At 38.3% G+C, this 11,812-nt stretch overlaps 1 protein-coding gene across 1 annotated transcript in view; it reads left to right on the top strand.

Annotated features, from left to right (window-relative positions):
- The first annotated feature begins 5,696 nt into the window (after positions 1-5,696).
- BZW2 (basic leucine zipper and W2 domains 2) overlaps positions 5,697-11,812 on the top strand; it is a 37,248-nt gene continuing 31,132 nt past the window's right edge. The window contains exon 1 of the mRNA XM_019659897.1: positions 5,697-5,806. The gene's annotated coding sequence lies outside the window, so the exon portion shown is untranslated. The remainder of the gene's footprint in view (positions 5,807-11,812) is intronic.

Genomic DNA, 11,812 nt, shown 5'->3' with positions numbered 1-11,812 from the left:
CGCGCACACTGCTTGTCATCTCCTCTGGCCCCTGTGGAAGCTGTAGAAGAAAACCGGGTCTGATTCGCTTTATGGTGCCTGTTACGGATGTTTGGAAGCAATTTACACTTGTACTAATACTTCGTTTAGGAGAGACGACCTGGAGGGAAGGAGGAGGAAGGGCCTCTTCGCTCGGCTAGAGTTCTCAGTCTCTTTGTAACTCTGATCTTGAGATTTATGGAAATAGGGAGGGGAAAAGGAAGGGGGCGGAGAATAAATTGGTGTTGCTGTCTATATATAGCCTTAGATTAGCCTCTTAATCCAGTCTTCATTCAACTGTAATATGTAGCTTCGAGCTTCTACCATAGGTAGCTAGGGGGTAAAGACAAGTGTGTACCCTCTTGTGGCTTAGAAATAAGACTCGCTTGCTACTATAAAGTCAGTCATCCCTCCAGGGCGCGCATCCGTAACATATTTACAGCATCAATGAAAGCTGCTTTCGAAATTAGTGTGTACGTTTCGCTTTATTGTTTCTCTATAGACTAGTATTAATGTTTCTCCCAAGATCCATCTGCTTCAAAGAGAAATATTTGAATAATTCAAATTTTTTGTTAAGCATCTCCACCACCACTCTTTCTCCCCACAGTGTAATATGAAGTGAAGTGCATTTTCCTCTGGCCGTACGCCTTCATTTTTTTTTTTTAAAGCATTCACCAACACTTCTGAAATTCTGGAAGATGTTCATCACTATTCCCTGCCTCTAACAAAAATCTTTCTTAAACCCCAGCTGTTTTCTTCTCTAAGGCTTCTTCATCTTTACAGACTGGGGCAGATCTGAGCCAGAACATCTTACATGAAAATGGTTTGAAATTGTCCATCTCAATGTCTAACAAAGAAACTTTTGTTGGATGATGCTTTAATAATGAGGTGGCTGTTCAGACAACATGTAATAAAGCTGTTGAGAGTGACCAAGCTTTTGTAACACTTAGAATGCTGTTACTGCCACAGTCTCAATTGATTTAAAACACAGTATCATGCAGAAGAAACCACCTAAGAAAATACTTGCAGAGTAACGCCCCCTAACATCTGACTTAACATCTTACAGCAATGCATGGCCAGAATTGGGTACTTCATTGCTAGTATTTCCATCTCTTGTGCCAAATTGGGGCCATGGTTACTTGAAGGTCACACCTGTTTGCCTCACTGAGGTTGTCAGTTCCTTGATGATAGCAACTTATTATTATTTCTTGGTGCCTTATAGCACCTGGTTGGTATTTAGTCCTCTGTGAATATATGACTTCAGTAAATTGAATCAATGACATTTAAAGACAAAAACTAACATCTACCTGGAAAGGCAGATAAATAATATGTTAAGTTTAAATTTCTGGAAACAGGTATGTAATGGATAGTGTTCATCAGATGGATTACATTAATCGTTTTGTACAGTGTAAATATTTAATGTAGGAATAAGATTAGCTAATGAGCATCCCTTAAACTTGAACGAGGAACTTTTCTTGTATTAAGAATACATTCCCATCGATGAAATTTTGTTGATAATGAAATGACTAATTGAGTATGTAGTCTGTGACCAATATTCTACCAGATGCTTTGTATAGGATTATTTTAATTATTGTTATAGCGATTATATAGGGAATTACCAATATTGTCCCTATTTCTGCAGATAAGAGCACAGAAACTAAAAAGAATTAATCAATGTGCCCCACAGTTAGGAAGTGTCAAAGCCAGAACTGGAACCTAGATCTGTCTCCAAAACTTTTCCTCTTTTCCCGATTTTCTGCCTATGTGGCTGATGGCAAGGGGGAAATTATATATTCTGTGAACTAGCTAATAGATAATCATGTGGTTCAGCACGCCAGCGAGACGTGCCGAACCACGTGCCCTCTCTCCAGTCACTTCTCCATGCCCTACAACCAATGCATCTATTCCTCTTAGACCCTTCCTGAGATATTTTATGTGTTTATACCTCATATATAGATTTCCACTTTTTTTTTTTACAGATATGGGAGCATGCTAACACAATGTTCCACACTGTATAATAGAATTTGTGTAATGCTTTGATCTCTCTTCTGTTCCTTTCTTCACCTTTTTAAAACTATTAATTTCTGAAATGGCTGAAATGCCATGTGTCCCCTCATCTCTTTTCTACTACTGTCTCCCTAGACCCTTCCTGGCCTATTGCAGTGGATTTCCTAAGCAGCCTGCTTCTCTCTCACCTCACCCCATCAAACTAATTCAAGGCACCACCAAAACATTGAGCACCCATCATCCATGCAAGAGTGAGACGTTCTATAGAGACAGAACTGATTCACTTAAAACGCATCAATGACTTTTCTCTGGCCACAGACTAGAGACTCAGCTCTGGCCTGGAAGGCTCCAACTCCTGGTCCCAGCAGACATTTCCAGTCAGCCAGCCCCTCCCACACACTCTGCTCTAAGGTCACCACGCTGCTGGTTCCATAACGTGCCAGTAATTTCCACCCATTTGTTCCTGCTTTTCTCTTCCTGGAATGACCTCCCTTCCCTCTTCACTGCGTCTCTCCTCTCCTCCCCTCCCCGGATCTGACGACTGCTCAGTTTTCAAAATACTACTGACATGTAACCTCTTCAGCTTTCATGATCACCCCTCCCATCCCATTAATATGAGGAGCGTACAGACAGACACTGGTAAACAAATTTATTCATATCCTTCAGGTAGGGGGATAAGTAAAATCTTTAGACAAGAGTTGCTGGTGCAATTATCGACATCCTCTACAATTCTATTTTCTAGTGACCCTCTAGCTTCCCACACCCATGTAACATCATTGCTTCTTCAAAGCAGTTTTCATGACTCTATTATAGCTATTATTAATCTATTTGAACCCTTCTCTTTCTAGACAGTAACTAAAGTAATTTACTTTTGTTTACCAAGATTGTAACCCATTGTCTTGTGCCTACTTTATGCTCAGTACATGCTGAATTGAAATCAGTTTGATATCTAAGTTACTTTAGGTGGATTTGTGTCCCTTCCTGGCACTGTGAGGTGATTGTGGCATAATCACACCATCATAACCAAGGACAGAAGTTCTTTAAATGTTTTCGGCCTCAAGCTGCTTGATATGCTGATGCATGCTATCAACCAAGAAAAAACTTTTCCAAGTACACATGTTGCAAACTATGCATACAATTCTTGGGTTCCCCCATGAAAGCCCTGACCTCCAGCTCTTGGCTTTAAGAGGCTGCTATTTCCTTTTTATTGCAGGGGACTAGCCCATGTTCAAGTATTATATCTTTCATGGTAAGGTCTTCCTTGACATTTGAGTTTCTTTTCTTAGACTTAGGGACATTTCTTGACTGAGTGGATATTTGATGCCATTATGGAATTTTATTTTCTTTCAGGTGTGAAAATAATATTGTTCTTATCTTTTTAAAAGATCCCTTATCTTTTCGAGATATATACTGAATTATTTAAGGAGGGAATGATGCGACATCTGAGATTTGCTTCACTGTAACTCTGTGACAGTAGGGGACAGGGACTAAGTATAAATTAGACAAACTTGACTGTTAACGATTGAAGCTGGGCGATGAGTGCATTGACTGTTCTCTCTACTTTTGGATATGGTTGAAGTTTCCCATAATGAAGTTTTTAAAGTAAAATTTGGAAGTATTACAGCATCTTAAGAAATTGTTGTTCTGTGTATTACCAAAACGTAAGAAAGTAATTTGAATACAAATGTTCCTCCTCTATACTTGGAGTCTAGCTTATGCCATTATTCATTTAAATGTTAAAACAGTTACACCTAAACCTGCAAGAGACTGTCTTGTGAACAGTGCTTTTCCATAAAGCGTTCACATCACATTTTAACTTCCCCACAAAAATAAAAGGTAGGTGGCATAACTCAGTGCTGTGTCACAGGCTCATGAATATCTTACTGGCAATTAAGCTTCATCTTTTTGGGAAACTGACAGAGTAATGTGCAGACAAGCCTGGACAGGGGTGCAAATATATTTAGTTTAGCTGCGAAAATCAAGAGGTGAATGAAGTGGAGCTACTGATTTTCTTCCGTATCTCATAAACCAAGTCAGAAGGCATTACCCTCCCCCCCCCAAAAAAAAAAGAAAGTGTACCGAAACTGCTGAGAGCGGTATCAGCATTGGTAGGCCATGTAGATGGATGTAGGAAAGACAGGACGAGACTCAGGCACACCGAGGTGTGTCTGCTAGGATCTTCCTCAGGGTTTGCTTATCTAACTGCTTGTGTCGACACAGATTTTACGGAGTTTTGCAGCTTTATGAACTTGTGTCTTGATGTGTAAGTGTATTATGTTTCGTACTTATTAAATGTCAGTGCATTCAAATGCCAACATGTAAATTTTTGTTTCATTATAATATGTCTCCCCAGACTTTATTTGAAGGATTTTTTGTTTGTTTTTTAAAGAATATTTAAGTTCAAAGCCAGACTTTTACAATGTCTAAGGACATTGTAGCCAGTCCAGTATCACTGCAAGTTCATGTTGAAGCACACATTAATATGTATCCAATTTAGGTGGATGTTTGTATTGGATATGTCACTGGGGAATGTAAAGCTCTAGTCTGGTGCCTCTTATCTCTGAGTATAATGAAACGGTTCCAATAATTAAAAATAGAAAACTATTTCTGCATCAGAAGGGAAAAGGTAGCATTCACCTTCCCAATGAATACATACATGTAAGCTAGGAAATTGGAGTGTTTGTCTCTTGTCATTTGGTTACCCATTGTGGGATTATGTTAGAGCCCGCAGACAAAGCAGTCCTTAAAACTATATGCATCAGCCTCTGGGTGAGATCTCTTCCTGGCCTGTTGATTTGTAGAGTAAAGCAGTCCCATTAAGTAGCCTCTTCTGACCTGGTAGGAAATGATGACGGACGATCCCTGGGAGACACTCAAGCACAGCCACAGCCCTGGGAATTAGAGTGGGAAACCAAGGCTCCATCCTCCAGGATGAGATTTCTTTTCCAAGGCTTTCAGCTTCTTCAGAGACAAAATGGAGCTGTTAACCATATGTATAGGGTGACACTGAGAATCCGTGAGGCTATCCCGTGGAATATAAAATGTTATATAAAAATGAGCTGTTACTTTTAGGGCCAATCCTGTCTATTTTTGCAGTTGGGAAATAGATGAATAACATAATTATAGGCCTAGTTGATAAATCATTTCCAAGTAAAATTGTGTAGACATTAGTATTTGCCATAAGCCTATCTTCCTGCATTTTGGAAGATGAAAATTATTTTTCAAATTAAAGAGAGACCCTTCCATAAAAGATATAATTCTAGTAATTATGTCTGAGGATTAACATTTTTTTTTGCATGACTAAGAAACTCGGTGTGCGTTTGCTATGTTCCGTGAGTCACACAGGAGAAGACATGATCTTTGTCCTCTAGTGGCTTCTAGCGCCCTCCTGGAGACAGGCCAGCCCCTGCAGCAAAAGGGACTAAGGTAACCATCCTAGAGCTCTTCCCGTGGGTTAGACACCTTTGCGCTCTTACCGTTGCCCGTTTAAGTGGCTGTCTGGCTCCTGCCTGTCCGTCAGCTCTAAATCCAACCATGTTGTTGCTCATCTACCCAACCCCCCCCCCTTCCTGCTCCTGGAATGCCCTCCTGCACCCCTTCTGCAGATCCCCTTTCACTCAAATCCCTCTCTGCTCCCACAGCCCTTCCTCCACAGAGCCTCCTCCGGTCCCTAACCTGAGAGCAGTACAGACACAAGGGTGGAGCTCAGTGGAAGGTCTGATTCCTGAAGAAAGTGACATTTTGAACAGAGAGCCTGGAAGGATTGGTGAATTTGGGACAGGCAAGTCAGAAAAGTCAATATTCGCTGTAATTGCAGGGCCAGCCATACTGGAACTAGAAAATGATTTCATTCAAAGCTGTGTTTTCCTCAGTGTCTACTTTTTAAAGTAAAAAATGTGGTCGATTATATTTTAAGGAACACTTTGATGGTATGTTCTTGCTCTCAAGTAATTTAAAAAATGTGACATCACACAGTTTCGTTTAAGACGAAACTGAAAATTATAAACCAGTCTGTCCAGAATTGGTGGTAGCAGGAAAGTTGATAATGGACATAAAAAGAAACAGTGGAAGAGAAAATCATATACTATTAGAATAGTTTGCCCTTACAAAATAATTTGAAATTATCCACAATAGCGAGGGTATAAATAGCCAAAACAGCTGGAAAATAAAATGAGTAGGAAATTCTTTGTGAAGTATATTTTGCAAATGAAAGGTCTGAATATCTGATCATTGAACCTGATCTATATACCTCAAAGGAATTTTAGGAGTTGTTAGTCTTTCAATTTGGTTTTTCCAATTGGACAGTTCCTTTTCTTTTTTTTTTTCTTTTTTTATACTTGTGTGGATAAAGACATAGCCAAAGCAGTTAAACCTGAGAGATAGGACTCGGGGATTTAATAATCAGATTAATGTGAATCACTGTAATGCGGGATTGTGGTTCATTAGGAATTTCCATAGCATTTTTTCTTTGTATCTATTAAGGGGAAAAAACACGTGATAATTTAGAATAATTTCTGATTTTGTAAAATATAAAATCTACCAGTATTAGCAGGGTGTGCACAAGAATACTTTTCATTCCTAACTCACCCTGATGTCTATGGTGAAGCCGTGGGTCTCTTGAGCAAGTATCTTTTGGGCAGTTAAGTACCAGGTGGAATGATTTGGCCTGTTCTAAGCTTGGCACGTGTTGGGTGAAGAATGCCAAAAAGTGTTCTAATAGTCATGTTTGTAAACTATCTACTTTGAAAAATAAAGGTAACTCACCGAATGAACCATTCTTGTGGTAAATGCCAAGGAGATAGTGCGTTCATTATTCTTACTTGATTTTTAATATCAAGTGTATCTTTTTGTTTTTCAGTTTATGTCAAATTAGGAAGAAAACAATATAATGTTATATAAGGAAGACTTAACACCCCACTTTTATATTAAAACTACTACCCTTTGGCTATCTTTAATTCTCTTAATTATGGAAATATTTTGTTAGGAAAATAATAATTAAACCCATGAGAGATATAATATGTTTTCTCTTTTCATATTTCAACTTACTTTTAGGTTAGATAATGACTTAAAAATACTTGCTAGCTATGCTGTTATTTTTGAGAACTTCTAAATTAAGAAAAGCACTGGGCAGAGGTGAATCATAAGGGATACTGACTCTTAGCACTGCCCTATGCAGTGTCATGATGGTCTACTGTCACCCTCTTTTGTAGACTCACACAATGGACTTTAATGCTTTTCCAACTAACCTTGATGGCTTCCTGGATTTGTGATCATTTCTAAGGAAAAAAGAAAAGAACATGACCTATTTTTTTTCTCAGTATACAAGGTAATAGAGTGGGGTTATTATAAACAGGAAGGAGACCCCCAAGCTGATGGTACAGAGGAAACGGCAGGCCAGAGGAAAGGGATGTAGCATTGGTGTTTAGGGTGTGAAGGCTGTGTTTTTGTTCGAGTTGGGCCTCGGCAGGAAACAATTTGTTAACTGGCTCCTATAGTACTGGAAACCACAGGGCCATAAATTTCCTACTATTTTCATGTCCCTAAGAGGCAGGATTTTTTGTTAAGTCCTCTCACTAAAGGCATTTTTTTTTTCTTAATAGAAATCCATGTAGAACTATTTTGCGTTTTGGAGGTAATATATGCTAATCCAGTTTATCCAAGTGCTGAACCAGACTTTAAAATTGTTATTTATACTTTATCTGATTCTAAACCATAAGATCTGAGGCAAATAATGAAAAGGCTGCCTTCTAGAGTCATATAAATAATTTCCCAAGACTCAGCAACCACTTTGGTTGCCTCTTGGGAAAGTGCGCTGAGTACAGCTTGAGATAATCAGATTCTGGCCCTGACTCGTCCAGGTATGTGAGTCCCTGACGGGTAGGGATTTGGGCTTTTGACCTCTGTTATATCACCGATGTTAGAATGCAACACATGACCTCAAGCAAGCAGTGTGACATTTCAGAGCCTTCCTGGAGTGTTAGATGAACATCTGGGTTTAGGTCCATGGTTTTCAATCACGTACAGTAGTTATAAGTCTAACAGTAAAACATACACGTTTAATTATTAAAGCATTCTTAAACACAACTGCAACTCAATGCATCATTGTGATGTACTTTACACAGTGGAGACCAGTAATTCTTGTTAATTCACTCTGCCAGACTTTTTGTGCAGTGCTTGGCTCAAACCTCCACCTGCTAGAAAGTAAGCACCATGCAACTGGTCTGATCATTCTGTCTGTGTCCCTATTCACTAGTATGTTTGGCAAATGAATACAAATGAATGATTCTCTATATGTTTGAATCTTTTTAAAAAGTATACTTGAGAGAGTTTGTCGTACTATGCTGTTTTGTTTTTTTGTTTCTTGGTTGGTTGGTGGTTTGGTTTTCCCCTCTCTCTTTTCATTGGAGTTTGTGTGGTCCACTCCTGTAAAATTGTGTCAGGGAATACAGCCTCATACCATCTTGTGCCGTGTCCCACTAAGTCTTGGGCTAGACTTTGGTATTTCTATCTGGTTCATGCTGTCCTCATTGTGAAATAGGCATGTTTATGCTAAAGAACTCCTTTGTGTGTACAGCCCTTCAAATACAACTTCATGTGCTGGACAGGCTTGGGCAGGTCCCCTCCTGGGAGGATGGGGGGAGGAGGGGCTCGAGAGATCTAAGTGAGAAAACGTTTGGCCGCTTGCCTGCCACCACCTTTGAGCATCCTAAAGGTCCATTACCATCCATGTTTTTTAAGCAGTTGCTCCAAAGCAAATCATCTCACTAGTTACCAGTCTAGGGTGTTATTTTTTTCCCCAGAGATTCTGTTTTCCTTTCCTGCTTGATTAAAATGCTAAGAAGAGAGGACCACATGACAATCCTCCTTGCCATAGTAACTTCTAACTTCCCAATTGAATGAGTAGTCATAAACACCCCATCAGTTTTGTGTCTGACACAAAATCAGCCTTAAGAAACTGACTTGATCTCTGTCATTTGACACCACTACCTGCTGATTTGTTTTTAAAAGACTTTTATCTTTTTAGAGCATTTTAGGTTCATAGCAAAATTAAGAGGAAGATACAGAGATTTCCCATCTACCCCTCTGCCCAGACACATACGTAGCCTCCCACGTTATATCATCCCCACCAGAGTGGGGCATTTGTTACAGTTGATGAACTAGAACTTGTTAGATAACACGTGGTCTCGCACATACATAAGTGACTGGCGTAAATGTTCAATTCATTTTCTATATACACACGCAACACGCACACACATGCACGTATGTAGATTTATTGTTATATATGCATAGACATTTTCTTAAAGTCTACGTAAGGCAGGGTTAAAAGATTAAAGACGTTATTACTTCCACAGAGTGGGACTCTGTCTATTCCATGGGCATGAGATCAGGAGTGAAAGCATGGGAAGTGGACTTTATTTTTTTACTTTATACTCTGTTAGTTTGTTGCCATCAGGGTATTAGCGCTTTATAATGTAAAAGAGCCAATTAAAGTAAAATAATATAGAGAGACCATCTTGCTTTTCCTAAGCTTAAAACTACAATATGATTGACAAATTTCAAAGACAGCCCTTTCTCCAAGAAAGGCTTCTGATTTTCCTAAAGTGATGTATTAGAGCACATGGCTTTTAAAATAGAGACGCTAGAGGATGGCGTTGAGTCAAGTCTAATAACTGCCAGTTCTAATGCAAGAAACAATTTTGAAGTTGTACTTTGGTGTACTATTAGAAAAGATGATAGAATTGGATTTAATTATTTTTTCTATATGTGTGCATACTCCTCCGCCCCCACCAAAAAATGGAGGCTTATAGCATTAAAATGTGTATGCTGGTCATTACTGAAAATTAGAATTATGGATACTTTTTCCCAAGTTTTCCCTAAATTTTCAGCATTGTACATGATGAACTGATTTTATCATCAGTGATCTTTAAGGAATTATTTCCTCTACAATAAGTATTTATTTTTCTACATCTTTATCAAATAATCAAGTGGTGACATAAAATCATGTCTTGGTAGATATGGACCCTCCAAATCATCACCTTATAGGATTTTATATTTACTCTGTTAATAATTGAATTAATCAATAAATATTTTAAATTGCTCTTTGAAAAGTATATTAATTGCCTTTGAACACTATATAAAGAAGGGGTTCATAAATATTAATAAAAAGGAGTTTTGATTAATAAAAGCATTATTAGTTTAGATTATAGTTATCCTGTATTTAAGGAAGAAATGAATGTGACTGGTAAATTCTGAAATATATGTTTTTTAATCAGTTAAGTTACTATACAACATTTTGTGCTTATATGTGCTTTGCTTGATAAAGATTTCTTTAAATACATAGGAAAAATAATGGGCTATTTTATTTAAAATCTTTGAAAACCCTTTCTGTTCAGGAATCATAACTTTGCCTTTAGGTATTTATTTTGAATTAGTAGAGGTTAGAACTTCTTATCTTTTAAACACCTCGTGTCTTATTTTGCGTACACACATTTATTTTCCTTGTTGACTTTATTCCTCTGATTGTGATATTTAATAATACTCACTTTCATTTTATATGCTTCTGAATCCCCCCTCACTCAGGGCTGTAATGTAGAAGAGTATTTCCACTGCAGGGATCGTACAGGTAGTGTGGGGTGTGGCTAAGCGGTTCACAGCTCCCTTATGCTAAGGATGTTGTGTCCTCTATGAATACAGCAAAATAAAGAACCCTTTTTCTGAGGAGGCAGTCAGGGCATTTTAAAAATACTTAAATATCTTCTTGTACACAGGACAGTCAAATACAAGGACTGTATTAACCAAATGAATGTATTCTAAGCATCTTGAAATGAAGAGTTGAGGTGTTTTGTTGTTGTTTTGTTCCTAGAGAAAGTTTTCAATCCAGCAGGGTCATTTCCTTCACAGCTGAGCAGACCCTGAAGGGTTTGAAAAGTTATGGTATCTCTCTCCGTGGCAATTGCTACGCAGTCCCAGAAAATACAAAATCCCTGTATTGTTCAGATTCCTGGGCTTTTTTACGGCCCCCTCTATTGTTCTTCTTGCTTAAGTTCATGCCCTAAAATAAGTATGGCTTCCAAAGTTTGCCTTTGCTCCATGGTTCTGTACATACATGTTCACTTTTGTTTCTGAATCATGTGAGAGTACGTTACGTACACTTTGCCCTTTATTGCTTATCCCTTATTACTCTGGTGTGTATTTTCTAAGAATAAGGTATTTCTCTTACAGAACCATAGTGTAATAATAAAACTAGGGAATTTAATATGGATACCGTACCTATCATTATAGTCTATACTCCAATTCCATCAATTATCCCAATAGTGTTATATATGTATGCATATCAGCATGTATGTACGTATGTATGTATGTATGTACCCCCCACCCCCGGTACAAATCCACTCCGGGATTGCATACTGCATTTAGTAATGTCCTTTCGATTCTCCTCTAATTTGCAACCATTTTTTGGTCTCCATTTTTCTTTTTTTAATACATTGAAATTTTTTAAGAATACAGGCTGTTTGGAGAATGTCTCTAGCCATGTGTTTGTTTCCTCTTGTGCATGTGTATTCGTTTTGGGTCATGTGTATTTGTTTGGAATACCACATAAACAGTATCCTGTCCTAAGTGTAAAACATCTAGAAACATGGATGGCCGTTGTCACTTGGTTAAGGTATCTTGTTTCTCCACTGTGTAGTTACTACTTTTCCTTCTGTAATTTATGTGAAGATGCTTCGAGGCTATGTAAATATCCTGTTGCTCATCAAGCATCCTTACACACACACACACACACACA

Source organism: Hipposideros armiger, unplaced genomic scaffold (genome assembly GCF_001890085.2).
Source record: "Hipposideros armiger isolate ML-2016 unplaced genomic scaffold, ASM189008v1 scaffold_305, whole genome shotgun sequence".
Classification (NCBI taxonomy): domain Eukaryota; kingdom Metazoa; phylum Chordata; class Mammalia; order Chiroptera; family Hipposideridae; genus Hipposideros; species Hipposideros armiger.
The sequence above is the reverse complement of the archived record's forward strand: the minus strand, read 5'-3'. Positions and strand labels throughout refer to the sequence as shown.